Source organism: Dermacentor andersoni, chromosome 9 (assembly GCF_023375885.2).
Source record: "Dermacentor andersoni chromosome 9, qqDerAnde1_hic_scaffold, whole genome shotgun sequence".
Lineage (NCBI taxonomy): Eukaryota > Metazoa > Arthropoda > Arachnida > Ixodida > Ixodidae > Dermacentor > Dermacentor andersoni.
Window position 1 is genome coordinate 2,775,042 of NC_092822.1, and position 17,724 is coordinate 2,792,765.

Genomic DNA, 17,724 nt, shown 5'->3' on the forward strand with positions numbered 1-17,724 from the left:
CCGCTAATTCCTCCAATAGCACGGCCAGACTCGCCTCACTAGATAACGTTCTAGCGTTAAACGTTGTCAGGTTCAGATTCCAATGGCAGCCTGTCCGGACCCAGAGATTCTTAGCACCCTGTGCTGTGTCACACGTCTGACCACCGCCGTGGTCAGTTGCTTCGTAGCTGCTGGGGACTGAGGGCCGGGGTTTGATTGTTGTATTCATATAGGAGATTGTGTCCAAGTACTGCACCAGGGTGGCTACTTCTGTTCTGGTGAGGGAGTGCATTACCGGACCGGTTATAGTCACTGGCATCAGGCCGCACTACAGGCCTGTTTATGCAATTTTATCAACACGCGGATTTTTTTAATCCGGTGGAAAATTGCGCGGCACCGGGATTCGAACCACTGTCCTGTCGCATGCCAAGCGGATGCTCTACCTCTACGCCACCACTGCACCTTCACATGGTTTCATTCATATGGAACCTCACGGCGACGGCAGAAATGTGCCTGGAGTGTTTATATAATTGCTATCGCAATAAAGAGAAACTATGAATCAAAAGCCGTGCACGCCTGCGCCAGTAATGAAAATGTAAGCGTTTATCCATACTGGATGACGATGCGTTGGACATCGTCACTCCCAGACGTGTCAAGTCTGAACTTTGCCTCCAGATCCATCGTGTGCTGAACGTTCGTCCTCCAGTTTTTCGCCGTTGTGTGCTTGATTGTCCCTCTCAAGATGTGTTCGACCGTGAACAGCTTCAAGTTTCCATTGTCCGCAGCCATGCCATTTCTTTACCTTGGCCCACACACGCTCAGTGGGATTAAATTCGTAGGGGTACGGCGGGAGCCTGAGTACAACGCAACCGGCCCTTTCAGATGCAATGCTATAGGAGGTAGCTCAGAAAGCGTGACACTACATATTCCACGAGCATGAACAGCTGATTCTATACTGTCCTTTCACTCTAGGTGATGCTTTCGACCCACTCCTGTATTTTTTCGTTCTTCCAGGCCGCCATCGGTAATTTCTCTTCTCGTTGGCTATGGTAAAATGCACTGTCCATAACAATGACACTACGAGCTGGTAACTTCGGCAGAACGTCACTGAGCCGTCATTCGAAATGATTGCTGTCCATTTCTTTGTGGTAGTCACCTGACCTCTGGCCTCGGCATACATTCAAGCAGCCGTCGACGACGCCATTCTCATTGCCGATCTGCGTCACGATCAGGCGCTGGTCTTTCCCACAAGGCTTCCATTTCAACTAGAAGAAAGCCGAAGAGAAAATTCCGAAGCGCGCAGCCACAGGGCTAGACGAAGTTCCCGTTAGGCTGATTAATGAACTAAGACCAAAAAGTGAGGAAGCTCTGTTGAAAGCAGTAGTGAAAAGTATAAAAGATATACGAATATCAGACAGTTGGCGACAAAGTAGAATGAAATTAATTTAAAAGGTAAGGGGGAGAAAGATTGAATTCACCCGTATAGATCATTGACCATTACATCGGCAATATAAAGGTTAGCAATGCAGGCACTTAAGTTAAAGCTGCAAGCATGGGCAGATAATAATGGCATTTTGGGTTCAGCATGCATTCAGAACAGGTAGGCGTCTGGATGAAAACTTATTTGTCCTTACTCAGTATACTGAAATATCCAGAGTAGAAAGGAGACCGTTATATGTGGCTTGTTTGGACATTAGAGCTCCTGTAATGACAACGTAGACCACAAAATTTTGCGGAATATTCTGCAAAGGGAAGGCTTAGGCGACGATTTTCTACAGCTTTTGAGAGAGATTTACCGAGAAAATATTGTTTGCGTTGAATGGGAAGGGATGAGGAGCGAGGAGAAATTTGATATCAACAAGGGACTCAGACAGGGGTGCCCTTTATGTCCACTTCTGTTTATGATGTACATGGTAAGGATGGAGAGGGCGCTAAAAGGAAGTAATATCGGGTTTAATCTCCCATACAGACAGGCGGGTACAGTAGTAGAGCAGCAGCTTCCACGTTTGTTTTATGCGGATGGCATGGTGTTGCTAGCTAACAAGCAAAGTGCTATACAACGTCTGGCTAATATCTGGACAGGAAAGCGATAATTTAGGTCTGAAATTTAGCGTTATAAAATCATGTGTTATAATATTCAATGAAAAAAGCGGACAGTGACAATAGAAGGCCAGGAAATACCTTGTGTAAAACAATATATATACCTGAGTATATGGATAAATGAAGGCAAAAGATATATGGAAACACAGGAAAAAACAATAACAGTGAAGGGGAAGAGAAATGCAGCCGTAATGAAGCACAGCGCGCTATGGGGATACAATAGGTACGAGGTGCTCCGAGGTATGTGGAGAGGTGTAATGGTTCCAGGACATTTAGGTTTTCAGCGCACAGAAAGGGACGAGAGGCAGAGGTACGACGCGGACACACCGTCGTCGTACCTCTGTCTCTCGTCCATTTTTGTGCGCTGAAAACGTAAAAATTATGGAATACCAACATGCCCAAACCTACGCTCTTCCGGGACTTACTTTTGGAAATGCGGTTGTTTGCTTTAAATCAGGGGTACAACCAGGACTCGACCTAAACCAAAGGTCAATGGGGCGCCTCACATTGGGCGCTCACGGGAAGACTACAAATGAAGCTGTGCAGGGTGATATGGGCTGGACTAGTTTTGTAGTGAGGGAAACTCACAGAAAAATTCGTTATGAAGAATGACTGAGGAATATGGAACAAAGTAAATGGGCTGGGAGAGTGTCGAGATATCTGTACAAGAAAAACATTGATTCACAGTGGAGGAAAAGAACTAGGAAGCTTACCAGCAAGTATGTGACCGGTATGGTGATCAAAATGACAACAAAGAACGTCGAGCGGAAAGTCAGAGAGGCTAAAATAATCTCGTGGCTCGTGGCAGTGGAAAAAAACCCTGTCATGAGTAACTACTTAAGAACTAAAAACGAAATCAGCAAAGAAACAATGATAACTCAAAGGGAAGCTCATTACTTTTCGAAGCGAGATCAGGATGCCTTAGAACACGCACTTATAAAGCGAGATATTAGAAGGAAGATTGTTGTTGTTCTTGTTGTTTAAGGGCGCATAAGCATCTAAGGCCATCATGTGCCAACCACAAGGTATAATGTATCAAAAAATCTGGGTAACCACAAAAAGTCCTTTTCTGATAGAGGGCCCCCAGGATCCCAACAAATTAAATAAACACCTCAGCCTTCTTCTCAGACATGAGAAAGTGGATGAGGTGTGTCACTGGAAGTGAAGGAGAACAAGGTCAGGCTATACGATTTTTCAAGAAAACCGGCTTCGTTTAAAAAGCGAAAAACATGAATTGTCTCAACCAGTGCATCTTCACTTAAAGTCAATGAAGGATGAAAAGGAATGTGTTCGCTGTAAAATGGCGTAAAATATTTTTTTCTCAATGTCTCAACTTGCTTGCATGAGAGTAAAACGTGGCTTACTGTAAGTTCATCTCGCATTTGTCACAAATAGGCTTGTCTTTTTTTTTTTGTCAGCAAGAAATTGTGGGTAAGGTGTGTGTGTCCAATGCGGAGGCGACATAAGACAACTTCGATAAACCGTTCTTGGTGCTAACATGACTTCCACTCGTCTATGATGGGTTTTGCAAGGCGTAGCTTATTATTCGTTTGATTGTTCCATGCGGACTGCCATTTTTCTTTCAGTTTATGGCACACTAATTTCATGCAGTCTCTGTAAGGCATTTTTATGTTTTTGATTTTCTTATATCGAGCTTTCGCTGCACACTCTTCGGCTTCCTCATCGCCACAGATTCGAACGTGGCTCGGCACCCAGCAAAATTTGATATTTTGTCCCCGCCTCGTGGCTCTTGTTATGTTGTGTAGGATGTCACCGATTATTGGCAGAACTGCAATCCTAAGCTGAAGTGCTGTAAGTATGCTTAGTGAGTCTGTATAAATGATGCTGTTTTCAATGTTTTAATTTATTATTCTTTCCACAGCCATAGAAATTGCATAACTTTCTGCAATGAGAATGGATGCACATTGGGGCAGCCGTACTATTCTTTCCCAGCTATTCTGTATTACACGTAGTGTGCAGCTTTGGAACCATCGGTATAGAATGCTGTATATTGTATATATCCTTCGATTACTTTACATAAGGAAGAGATTAAGTACCTTAACAGTTATCTCTCACGTAGACCGGCACGTGTACACGACTGACACGTGGTGTTACCATTCCTGAGCATGCGCAGATGAGTTTTGTGTCTTTCTTTTTTCGCCTCAGTGCTCCCTTCAGTTGATAGTCGGCGTTCGTGTTGTCCACTTCTCTACTCATGTGTCCTGTGTGCACGCCTCACTTCTTTTTTGCATAATGTATATTCCACATATTTTTCTTTTAGTGCTAAATATTCTTGCAATACATGTTCCGGCGGCGTTAGTTTTCCTAAATTGTGTTAATGAGAAGTCACAAACAGAAGGCAAGCAGTACCAGGGTGCCAATGGAAGCAGTACCAATGGAAAAGAACCCTGTCATGAGTATCTACTTAAGAGGAAAAAACGAAATCAGGAAAGAAACTATGTATGACAACTCAAAGGGAAGCTCATTACTTTTCGAAGCGAGATCGGCATGCCTTAGAACACGCACCTATAAAGCGAGATATAAGAAGGAAGAAGAAGCATGTGCTTGCTGCGGTAAAGCTAGGGAAACGATGGAGCATGTTTCATTAGAATGCGAAGATATCTGCCCGGCGGTCGATTTACGAATCACTGGCCTCCTTGAAGCCCTTTGGTTCAGCGACAGCAGGGGGAAAGTAAACATGTCCGCAATGGAGATTAGTAAGAGGTGATTCGAAGATTGGTGGAAGAAAAGTGGGGAAACGACAAAAAACGGAGACGTACAAAAACATAATTTGCAATAGGGGTCAGCAAATTTGGTTATGGTAATTCATTGTGGGTTTCTTTTTTTTTAACCTAGGTAGGACATTCGGGAGTATAATATGAAGAGCTTGGTGGCGCAACCCACCGCCGCGTTCGAAAGGGGATGCTCATAACACCCATCCATCCATTCATCCATCCATCTTTTAGACCTGTCGACAGGCGTTTGCTCGAGCGTGCAGGGTTCCGCGTTTCGGCACCACGGTGTCTGTGCACACAATCGACCATGTGTGTCCCGCCGCCACCTATGTCTCGTCCAGGAAGATTATCGCTCGGCCTTCCACCCTGTAGCGCTCCACGTCAGGAAGGTAACGATTCCGCCAAACGGCGATGTCGTTCCGGTCGATAAGCAGCCAGTTTCCGCTCCTATTTTCGTGCTAGAAGCCGAACTCTCCAAGCCGGCGACGCACAGTACACTGCTTTAGTGATGGGACACGCTTCGAAAACTCGTAGGTTGTCTTGTCGACCATCGTTGCGGCGAAAGAAATTGTGCACACATGAGCTCAGTGCCCACAATGTGAGGCTCTCAAACTTGGCGCTGCGTCTCTTGTCCGCATTCCGTGCCCACCTTCCCGAGAGCGTCGACAGTTTCCCACCCGAAAAATGCGAGGCTTTAATTTCCACCCTTAACACGGTCATTTCGCTGACACCAGGCATGTCGGCGACCAACTTGCTCGTGCCCTCCACACTGCGTTCAGGCTCCCTGTTACGCCAATGCACTCTTTAAAAAGTTTACACCCTTTGGGGCTTGTACCATAGCAATAATCGGCATCTGTCATTCCCGCATTTTCTTTAACCTCGGGATCCCCGTGCTCCCAAGTCACGAACGGCATGCGCGTTATCAGCGTGACACAGCATTCTCGATAGGAAAGTAACGAGCGCTGAGCTTTCAAGAGAGGGAGCAAGGCAGATTATCGTTGGAAGATTATCGTTGGCAGTGTAGCGTTGGAAGATCATGTCGCGTGAATCACTGTTGAGGATGTGACCCCTCTTGTTCTAGCCGAGGCTCCTTGGTGGTGTGGACATCGAGGCGACGCAAGGCTCGTTCGTCAAACGTGGTGTGGACGCCTGGTTTCTCCGATCCTTCGACTACGGCGCGTCACGCCGCGCCTGCGATGCTACACATCGCCGCGTTCCTCGCAAGCTGACACCAACCTTGTATGCCGTGAGTTTATTTCTTGCCGCTCCCCGCGCCTCTACAGCTCTGAAGCAGTTCCAGCGCGGCTGCCCCTGCCGGGGCCATAGCTGCCTTGGCGTGTTTTCTACACCATGAACCAAAAGCGGCAAGCAACCAGCTCTTCCGAGCCCCATGTTCTAAACGGGCGGCCAAAGGGGATTCAGCCAATTCGCGACTCTGTTTCGATGGAACATTTACCGACTGCAACGTCATTTTCCAACGAGCAGGAGACGCAATCGGCGAGAACGCCGTCGCGCGTTCCTCGGCAACAACGAAAACGCCCGAGGGGGACACCGTGTGACTAGCCGCCAATCCTATCGCCGCCAATTTTCCCTCCCAACAACGAGAGGTAGACACTCCGACCGGGGAAAGGATGGAGGAAGATTGCTGCCCTGAACATTTACGACGACAAAACTGACGATGACGCAGATGGCTGTCGGAAGAGAATCATGCATAAGCGACGCGTCCATCAAACGCACGCCAAGACGCAACCCTCCGAAAACATATTGGGCATTCCGGACGCCTCTCAGCTTACCGTACGCAAGCGCAGTTGGAATCAGAACCTGCCTCGACTTCCTTTGCACGATGAAAAAACAATTCTGCGGCCTCACGGAGGACTTTGTCTTGATAAGTGGATGCACCCAGAACTCGCCAGTGCTCTATGGAGTGCAGTCGGCTTGACCACCGAGGATCGTCAGCACATCATATTCCGACTGCGACCTCAGCAGAACTTGGCAATCATCAGCACATCCCAGTCGCATGTGACCGACGCATTATACAAGGTGAGGGAGCTTAACCTTGGTCAGCGGGTCTATCCCATCACAGCATATATTCCGGCCCCAGACAACTCATGCAAGGGAATTGTTCCTGGTCTTTTGTCCGGTACGCCGTCTTCCAAGCTAGTAGATGAACTTTTGGTTCCTGGAATTCCCTGGAATTTGGTTCCTGGTCTGACCCAAATGATGGGTCAGACCAACGTTGCGTTGGTAACATTTGAATGACATAAAGTGCCTCGCTACTTGCGTTTCTATGGTGCAAAACTCCGCTGCTACCCCCCATCGCCCCCGTCAACTAGTTTACAGGATATGTCACATGCTCGGCCATTGGGCTGATTACTGTCCTACGCCGCACGTGGTCATTTGTTCGACGTGCAGGACTGACAACCCCACCCCACCGCGTCCTTGCAACCAACACTGCAGATCTTGTGACGGGGCTCACCCTACAACGGATCCCTCGGCGTGCTAGGTAAACAGTGAAGAAGGCTTGGGTTCGGAAAGCTCTCGAGAAAGAGCAGCGTGAACTCCAACCCTCCAGCGACTCGACCACAACCTCTGATACGGCGGAGACCCGAACGTCACGCACCCCAAATATATAAGGAGACAGGACAAGTATGGTCGGAGACCCGTTCGAGATCCCGTCGCAAGTTCCGGACCCGCTCCCAGTCTCGGTCCCGATCCCGCGAGGCACCAGTGCGCCTCCCGGAGAAGCGCCCTCCTTCCCCATCTTCCCAACAACCCCACAAGAAGGCCTTGCAGACTAACGCCCCGGCCAAGGTGACCCTGGCCCCTTCAAGGCTGCAGTGGACCCCGGAGAAGAAAACAGCAACGGAAGCTCCTCGGGAGGTAGGTAAGGCGGAGGGTCCCCCACAGCTCGCTCCGCCTCGGAAATCTCTCTCTACCCCATGCCCTATTACTAATTCGTTATCAACCCCCGATCCTCTAATAGAAACAGCTCGTCTACCTCATGACATGGAGGCGCGGTGTGAGCACCTGCAAAAACAAATGGACGCGCTGGTGGCAGACATGAGCACTAGTATGCAGGCGGCCCTGGACAGGACAGAACTTCAAATGGAGGACCTTCGAATAGGAATTGCAGAGCAAGTCAAATCATGTATAGAGTGCACTTCTACATGCATGCAAGTTACTGAGCTTAGCGGTTACAACGAAAGCGGGCTGCCCCACCGAAGCTCTTGGCCGCAACCTTCAAACGTGGGCATCCGGCGCCCGCATCCCTATGCACGACCGCCTGCTTCCTCTCGCGATGATGATGGCGCCGCGTAACGCGGAGCAACTAGTGGTGTGGCAGTGGAATTGTAGTGGATTCCGCCAAAAACGAGGTTCTCTACAGCAGTATATCGCCACATCCACGAGCCCTCCCGATGTCATCCTCTTCAGGAAGTCAATCGCAGCCCTTCTTAATCCGGCTGCAGCACGCTCTCGGGTACCTCTCTTGTGGGAGCCTCAGTTTCGAGACATGTTACGTGTTGCATGCACACGACTAGCATTCACATCCCTCATCAAATATTGGAAATAAATACGCAAGGTAAACGCAGCGAGAGTCTGTTTATACTCAATGTATACAGTTCCCCCCATTCACGTACGCACTGTTTTCAGCACCTACTAGCAGAATTTCGTAGTTTTAGACGGGTTTGTGTGGTGGCCGGCGACTTTAACGCTCCGCATACGACATGGGGTTACGTTAAATCGCAGGCTAAAGGGACCCGCTTATGGAATGCCATCTGTAGCATGAGATACACACTGCTTACCGACCCAGGGAACCCCACTCGGATAGGCAACAACGTATCTCGTGACACCTGCCCTGACCTTACCTTCGTGTGCGATACTGGCCCAGTCGTTACGCACGGGCCTCTAGAGGAGCACCTTGGTAGTGACCATTACATTGTGGCGACCACCTTGTCATTACGGGGTGCGTGCAGGCCCGACCGAAATGTGCGTATAACGGATTGGGCGAAATTCAGGGATAGTCGTCAGGACCCACCTGAGGGCCAGGGGTACGAACGCTGGCTTGACTCTCTCGCACAAGATCTAAAGGCCACCACGTGCACACTGCGCACCACAACCGAGACACCAGACATAGACCCGCATTTACTTCATCTTTGGAACGCCCGCAGAGGGTTGACACGACGATGGAAACGACAACGCCTCAGCCGCAAACTTAGGAAACGTATATATCAAATTACACGGAAATCCCAGGTGTATGCAGAGACTCTTACGAGGAATAACTGGCGAGGATCTTGCGATCCCCTCTCAGGCACATTGAGCACAGCAAAACGTGATCGGTTCTTTGCCCACTCGCAGACCTCACCACAACAAAGGAAAAAACATCTCAACAGCTGCACATCCTAATGCACCCGTACAGGGAAGATGTCTCGACATTCCTCAGGGAGCTAGAGAAGCATTTCACACCCACAGGCCCGCCGCCGCAGTACCCAGACTATCCTTATGCAGGCGAGGCCAACGAATTGTTCGATCCAAACATCACATCTGACGAGGTGCTGGTAGTCTTACAATTCCTACGCCGCAACACGGCCCCGGGAGCCAACCACATCCGATTCGCCACCCTTCGTAATCTCAGTGACGCGGATATTAACCACCTCGCCCATATCTTCAATGATTGCTGGCGCCAGGGCACGCTTCCCCAAGCATGGCGACACGCCACCAGTACACTGATCCCCAAACCGGGCAAACCTGTAAAGGCAGAAAACTTACGGCCCATCTCCCTAACATCCTACATTCGCAAGCTCATTACGCATGTACTCTTGGGCCGTCTTCCTCAAAGAAAAATCATTCTTCGAGCAACTTAATAAGAGGTATAGATTAAAAGTAGTACAAGCCTACGCTCCAACATCCAGTCACAATGATGATGACGTAAATCAATTTTATGAAGATGTTGAATTAGTGAATTATCGATGAGAAAAATTCAAACTCAGTATACTGTAGTAATGGGTGATTTCAATGCAAAAGTGGCGAAAAGCAGGCTGGTGAACAAGCAATTGGCAACGATGGCATCGATTCTAGGAACGCTAGAGGAGAGATGCTGGTAGAATTTGCAGACAGGAATTAACTGCGAGTAATGAACACCTTTTTCAGGAAGCGTAGCAACAGAAAGTGAACCTGGAAAAGCCGTAATGGTGAAACAAGAAATACAATTGATTTCATACTGTTTGCTGCTCCCAGCATAGTGCAGGATGTAGAAGTGATAAGTAGGGTAAAGTGCAGTGATCATAGATTAGTGAGGGCTAGGATTCACCTCAATTTGAAGAGAGAAAGAGTAAAATTGGTAAAGAAGAAACAAATCAACCTAGAGCCAGTAATGGCAAAAGCAGACAAATGCAGCCGGGTACTTGCAAACAAATCTGGAGCCTTAGAACCGGGAAATGAAGACAGAGATAATGAAATCGTAACTAGGTTGGCTTCAGAGGCAGCATTTGAAGTGGGAGGTGATGCACCAAGGCAACCAGTAGGCAAGCTCTTCCAAGTAACAAAGGACCTAATAAAGAAACGACAAAGATTGAAAGTGTCCAACTCAAGAGATAAGGTAGAATTCGCAGAGCTGTTAAAACTAATCAACAAGGCGAAAATAAGTGATATTCAAAACTATAACGTGAGAAAGACTGAAGAAGCCGTAAAAAATAGACGCAGCCTGAAATCAGCGAGAAACTTGGCATAGGACAAACCAAGATGTATGCGCTGAAAGATAAGTAGAGTATTATCAGCAATCTCGAAGATATTGTCAAGTGTACTTGTTTATCTTTATCGGGTGACCACGTTTCACCGCCTAACAAGTCTTATCACACAGCGCAGGACGCACCTGCATGTATCTGAACTTTCTAGAATGTTATCGGTGGTTCCGTCCGCTGTCTGTCACTGAACCTTGCGTAATCTGTTTGCATGTATGCGTGACGCGAATAGTGTAGAACTTTGTGGAAGACGCGCAGGTCCCTGCGATTACTCTGAAACGTTCGACGAATGATGCTTAAAAGCCGACGCGCTTGACCCGCTGATCGGATTTCAACGACCGCCGATCGTGTTCGCCTCTATTGCAGCCCTTTGAGTGTAACTTGCTTTTGTGGGCCCACTAAGCTTCAACAAAGACACTTCCTCACCAGAATTTCGCCCAACAAAACGCTAGTTCTGTCATTCACCGTTTTGCTTTTATCACAGCCACCACCACGTTACAATATAGTAAAAGCAGCGGAAGAATTATATCTGTATCTGTACAGTACTCAGACGAGTCAGGTTACCTCCATTAGAAACAGTGATGAACAGGGTACAGAAACTCCTATAACTATCGGTGAGGTCAGACGGGCCTTGCAAGACATGAAATGAAGATGTAGCACGGTATCGAACCGCTGACAGCATGACGCGAAACGATAGGTGCGAGCGATTGAACGACTTGGCCATGGCTTCTTTTTTCTTATTGCCTGATTTTGGTACATAACTTTTCACAACAGACATCAATCACCATAACGAAAGCCAAAGAAGAATATACATTTGTTGAATGTGCACATATACAACCAGCATTGTGCTTGGCTCAGTCTAATCAAAATTCGCGCAAAGCCACCAATGGTCCTACTTTTGGGAGCCACTCGAGTGGCTCCTTTGCCGCTTTATGTATGGCGACACACCCAATAAGGTGGATGAAAGGGCTCTGTTTTTTCACCACATTGAAGAGCGCCTATGCCAAGGACGACAACTCATAGTAATGGGCGATTTCAGCTGTGTCCTCAGTGCGCGCGATAAGACAAGCGTTCGTGGGTTTAGAGACAAAAGCACTCAAGTGTTGTCGCGAATTGTTGAGAACTGGGACCTTGAGGATGTGGCAGAGTGTCTCGAAGGAGCGTAGGCTGTAAAGTACACACGATTTGAGGGCTCTAGCCGTGCACGGCTCAACCGCATTTATGCGTCTGTTGACATCGTTCCGGAATGTAACAGTTACGAATTAGTGCCAATGTCTTTTTCTGACCACTGTTTGGTTCAATGCTGCATAGGAATTCGAAAGCGAGGTAACGCTTTCTCACGGCAAACGTGGAAATTAAATGACAAGATTCTTCAGGATGAACCTTTTAACCGAGCATTAAGAGAAGAAATAAGGAAATGAAACCTCAGTAAATACCTTCACGTATTGCAACAGTGGGAGCTGAGCAAAGAAACCCTAAAAATAAAGGCGATAGAGAGGGCTACCTGTAGTCGTTGCGCAGAGAAACAAAACGAGATCGAGTTAAAGGCACTTCTTCATAAAGTGCTTAGGCGTGAATCTCAAGCACCGGGCAAATGGACAGAAGACATCAGAAAAGTGAAAGAACAGATAGAGCAACTTGAAGAATAACGTTATCGGGGAGCCCTGGTGAGGGCAAGGGCAGACGACACAGCTGCAGGCGAAGCGCCGTCGAAACGAGCGCTAGGCTTAGAAAAATACCGCCCTGAAAGGAAGCCCATCGACGGAATAGAATGGGGCGGGACCTTATCAACAGGCATAGACGACATCGAAGTGGCTTTTCATGAGCACTACCAGGTTCACGTACCACAAGGCAGACGCGACCACATTTGGGAATGAGTTTTTGCATGCTATACCCCAACTGGGCAACTAAAGAAAACAGAGAATGGAACTAGTGATAATAGAAACCTAAGTTGAACAGGCCATAGACAACCTAAACCCCGGAAAATCGCCTGCACCAGATGGCTTTAGCGCCGTTTTTTATAAAGAATTCAAGCGCGAAATTAGCCCTATCCTGAATGTAATCTTTAACGAAGCTTACAAATTGAACACATTGCCTCCGTCCGATGGGTCGTCACACATCGTAATCATTCGTAAAACTGATGATGTAGCGAAATTAAAACATGTTACGGCGTATCGTCCCATAGCACTCACCAATATCGAGCATGCAATATTTATAAAGATATTGACGTAGATTGCAGTCAGTGATGCAGGACATCGTAGGGCGTCACGAGACATGTGGGATAAAAGGCCGCTCTATGGTTGCTGATATTCACAAAGCGCGCCGTGTACTTGAGTGCTGTGATGATAGCAATGGTCGGATTGCCATTTTACAGATTAAACTCGAGAAGGCTTTTGATTGCGTGGCTCATGAAATCTTGTTTGGCGTCTTAGACCATGCCAATCTCGGATCTATAATGTGCGAGGGGGTCGCCCTGGCGTATCGTAACTGCCCAACGAGATTGATCGTGGATAACAGTTGGGGGCTCCCATTAGCTTGCGACGTTCTGTGCGTCAGGGCTGCCCCCTCAGCCCTATCTTGTTTTGTATCTACATTGAAACCCTGTGCATGAGATTGATAGAAAACAGTAGAATGAATGAATTTAAGCTACAAGCAGTAGAAGTGAAGCTGCTGGCTTATGCAGACGACGTCGCTGTTTTCGCGAAGAACCAGGGGAGCATAATTGAGGCAGTCAAATGTGCCCGCAAATTGAGCCATGTCACTAGTAGTGGAGTTAACTGGTCGAAGGGCCTAGGTCTCTGGCATGGATCGTGGCCAACGAAGCCAGATCATTTCGCCAGCGTGCACTGGGTGTCGACGCCGAGCAAGTACTTGGGCTCGGTGCTTATCGTGATAGCGAGCAGTACTGGAAAGAGCAGGCATGGACACACGGGCGAGAGAACCTTTCTATTTTTTCCAGAGCCATCGTTTGCAAGCTTTTCTTTATCAGCAAGCTTTGGTACATAATGCAGGTATTGCATTGTTCACGGTCAAATGTTCAGAAGCTACACAGTATTTTCGCCGTCCTTGTCTGGGCGGCAGAATGGGAGCGCTGTAGCCGGACAAACTTGTTCCGGCGGCTAAAAGACGGGGGGCTGGGCCACCGCTTTGTACGGCAGCTGGTAAACCGGTTTTTGTTGTTTAGGGACGCAACCGACCCTTTCTAGCGCATGGTATGCCAAATGAGGCTGAGAGACGGCTGCCAGAGCATGTGGTTTCAATCGAAGAGTTTTCGGGAGGGATTCGAGGTTTTTACAAGGAAGTCGTATCGAGTGTCAGATTTCTTTCGGTGTGCTTTTCGAATGAATACCTGTACGGTGTTAACAAAAAGAAACTATTGTGTTTTGTGCGACGTTTTTCCAAGTGCCATTGTACAGGTCCTTGTGCGCTGGAGGCCCAAGCAGTGATGTTTTAAAGAGAGTGAAGAAAATGCAGGTCCCGCCAAGAACAAAAACCTTCTTTTCTTTTTTAAATTACGCACTGGAACATTACCAGTTAAGAAGTCTTTGGAGGAAAAGGGAGTATTTTTACCGTGGGGAACGCACTGTCTAATTTGCAAGCAGCCAGAGACAATAGATCATGTTTTTTTTAAACTGTTGGGAAAGTGTGTTTTTCTGGAACGTATTGCAGAAGACATTAAAGAAAGAACTTCCACTAGACCCGTATAGAATTCGTTACTTAAGCATAGATAATGAGGATGGGTGCCTTTTGATTTAATTGTGCTTTTGGGCCTCCACTGTATTTGGCGTGCCAGAATGGCAGGCTACGATGTTCATAAAGACATGCGGCCTGCACGAATGTATTTCAGGGACTCGGCCACGGCTTCCAACGTTTCGCATGTGATACCCTCGCGTTTTCTTAGATACCGCGTGAACTTGCACGAATGTGTTTCAAAAATCGCTTTTGGGAACAGTGTTACGCCATGTGTAGAGAGTCGAGATAGGTAGCGAGTACAAATTTTCGTTGTTTCCATAGCCTTCCATTACTGAATCTTTAACCGCTGTGGGAACAAAATTCTTGCTTGCCACAACGTGATCACTCCATTTGGCTCGGGTGGATTGTCTTCCAGAACATGTATGTCACCTGCCTTTTTCAAAATTAGACCTGCAGCTTTTGTTATTCGCGAAAGACCCGCTCGTTCCATTGAAAACGCGTTAGCATCGTGTGGGGGCCGCTTGGGGCGCTAGTTGGTACGTGTGCAGAAAAGCTGGATATGTTGACATCGTCCGTCCCGACGAAAAGCATTCGCTCACCTGTCTTGTTACTGGGAGCATTACTGGCACCTCGAGCATGTTGAACGCCTGGATCAGGACGCGTCCGTACAGGTTGGGGCCGGAGCAACCGAGGACTGTCAGGGTCCATCCGTCGACCGGTTTCTGCAGGAAACCTTGAGCTTGAGTCAGTTTCAATGGCGAACCAGGCAGCGTGGGCCACGCTGTTTTGTCTTGCTCATAGGAGGGCCACGTGATGACCGACATCGGGGACCCTGTATCGACCTGCATGTCCACTGGAACGCCCTCACAATGTGCACACAATGGGTGGCGTGATGCCGACGTGGCTGACATGACTGCCGGCTGCTTCGAACGCGGATATACCGTCCGTGCCCACAGCTGTGCCCTCCAGACGATAGGGCATGCATGTACCTGACGCGACAGCCCTGGTGGCCCTTCAATGAACTCTCTCTCCCGACGGAAACAGGCTCGGGCGATATGACCCCGTGGTTGGCACTTGAAGCATATTGCCGAACGCAACTGGCAATCCTCTGATTCGTGCCCTTTCGCTCCACAGTGGTTGCACGAAACAATCCGTGGCCTGTTTCTTGGGCGATAAGACTCTCCTCCCATCGCATGTACGTTTCCTTCAGCGGCGCGGCTCATTATCTGCTGCGCGCTCGCTTCTGCTATTTCGGCTGATAGCACGATTTCTTCTGATTTACTCCTCGTCAGCTGCGGCTTCGCAAGCAACTGTCGACGCACTCCTGCGCTTTGCAGCCCACAGACGATGCGATCTCGCAGCACTCGATCCAACGTTGCGCCAAAATTGCATGCGTCCGCTATCTGACGAATGGCAACTATGAAATATTTGACAGGTGGGGGGTTCTTCAGCATAGTGCACTCTGCAAGGATGTGTGCTAGAGCGCCTTTTGATCGTCTGCAAAACGGGCATGAAGTGTCATGCTCTGTTGGGAACATCTTTGCAAGAGCACGGGATGCGCTAGCGACCCCGCTTGCGTGCGTCGCACGATCGTTTGCAGCATTCGGCTGAGTTGCGGATGCGGCCGGGGAAACCTACATCTGCCGCTTCTGTACATTTGGGTGAATTCTTTGCAAGTTGTTACGGGGTGCGGTAGCTCTGGCTCGTCCTCGACCCGGATTGACAGTTCTCGGGCATAGTGGTGGGCGAGTGCGTTGCCTTCCACTTTCGAGTGAGCCGTGACCCACACGAGCTCAACGGCCCGTGCTGGTGATTTGCATTTGGTGAGGATCGCTAGTGCCGCGGGAGAGATGTTCCACAGCGAAGGCTGTGGCCTACTAAGAGGGCGGCCCGTTGTCATCCCACCCTCGTCGCCACTGAAGGACACGCACCACACAAAGCGGTGGCTGGTCCAAGCCAACGTTTATTGCTTTGATGCGTTTTAGTATAGGCGCTGTGCAAGACGATTAGAGAGGGAGGGAGTGCGAGGAGGAGGAAACGCGGCCATAGAGTAACATAGTAAACGACAAGAGTGGACACTCGAGCCGTTTCGCGGCCGAGCTATGGAGCTTCACCGATAACACTATGTGGCAGAGCACATCAATAAAAATGCGGCTGTGGCTGCGGCTAACAGATTGACAGGCGGCACGACCACTGGGCACGACCCAGCACGTGCGAAGCCTAGTCACGCCGCACCGCCGTGCTCTTTCTGTAAAATGCACCTGAGCATCGTTTTGGGGTTTTTCTGCCAGCGTCTGCTTCGTCGCCGTTTCATGGTAAGGCCACAGCAAGTTATTTTGCGCGTTGTTAACGACATATTCTCTTCGCATTTCGTTATGTCCCCGTTAGCCGCATGAACGAGTGACGGCGGCCTTGCAGCCATGAGCAGCTGCTGCCCATTTGCTACACTGACTTTCATTTTGCATTCTTTTTTTTGCGCGCAGCAGGGAGCGGTGATGCTAACGATAACAGCGACGCGGCACGTTCGATACAATGGTGTAGTTAGAAAATAAAATAAAATGGTTCGTAAGAAAATGCGGCCTATGATCACACGTCGTTCGGGGCAGAGAGCTTCATGTTACGCGCAGCGACTGCTATAAAGGCATGGTGCTCTACTTTTGCAAAAGAAATGTAGCCATTTCTAAAGCGATACACCTGCAATATTTGCAGTATGGCAATAATTCGTTCCCTCTCAACCTCTGTAGCAGGTTACGTGCGCTCGGGCTTTGTTCGCTGTTCTGCACTGGGCTGAAGATACGTGTTTTTAGATTTTAATTGTGCATGGAGCCGTTACCGTAGAAAGTTCCTTGTTTCTTAGCATTTATAACTGTGCTTCCTTAACCAAAAGAATACGCATTACATGAAGGAACGCAGCATCTCCATTGTAAAGTTTTGCAGGCTCCAGTATTGCTTATACTAAAGAACGTAGCGTGTACATTCAATAGCCTTGAAGCCTCCACTATTGCTTGCCTTCTGTCTGTCATTCTACGTATTGCAGGAATCTCCACCAGTTCCTCAAAATACACTGCAGAGCCAAAGGACATCACGCATACTCAAGGGCAGAATTCCAAGTATCGGAAGACGATTGCAAGGCTTCGAGGACAGCAGGTGAAGACCCCCAACACACAGTGCTTAATTGCAGCTCTTTAATGACGGACTACACATTCGAAATGAAGAGGTTGGTGCGTGTTCAATTATTTTTGCAGCCATTTCATTTCGGCACGCAACCATTCAATTAATTTTCCTACCCTGATTCACTCTCATTCGCAGAAGTACAAGAAAAAAACGTCATATCTTTTTCCTTCTAAAACCCATTATGAGCAAATTAATTGCTGGCGTGTATGTGCAGTTTTTTTTTTCATTATCTGGATAGTTGCAACACGTCTTCTATGTGTTTTTCTTGTGCAAAGTTATTGCCATCACGCCATTAATTTCCGACT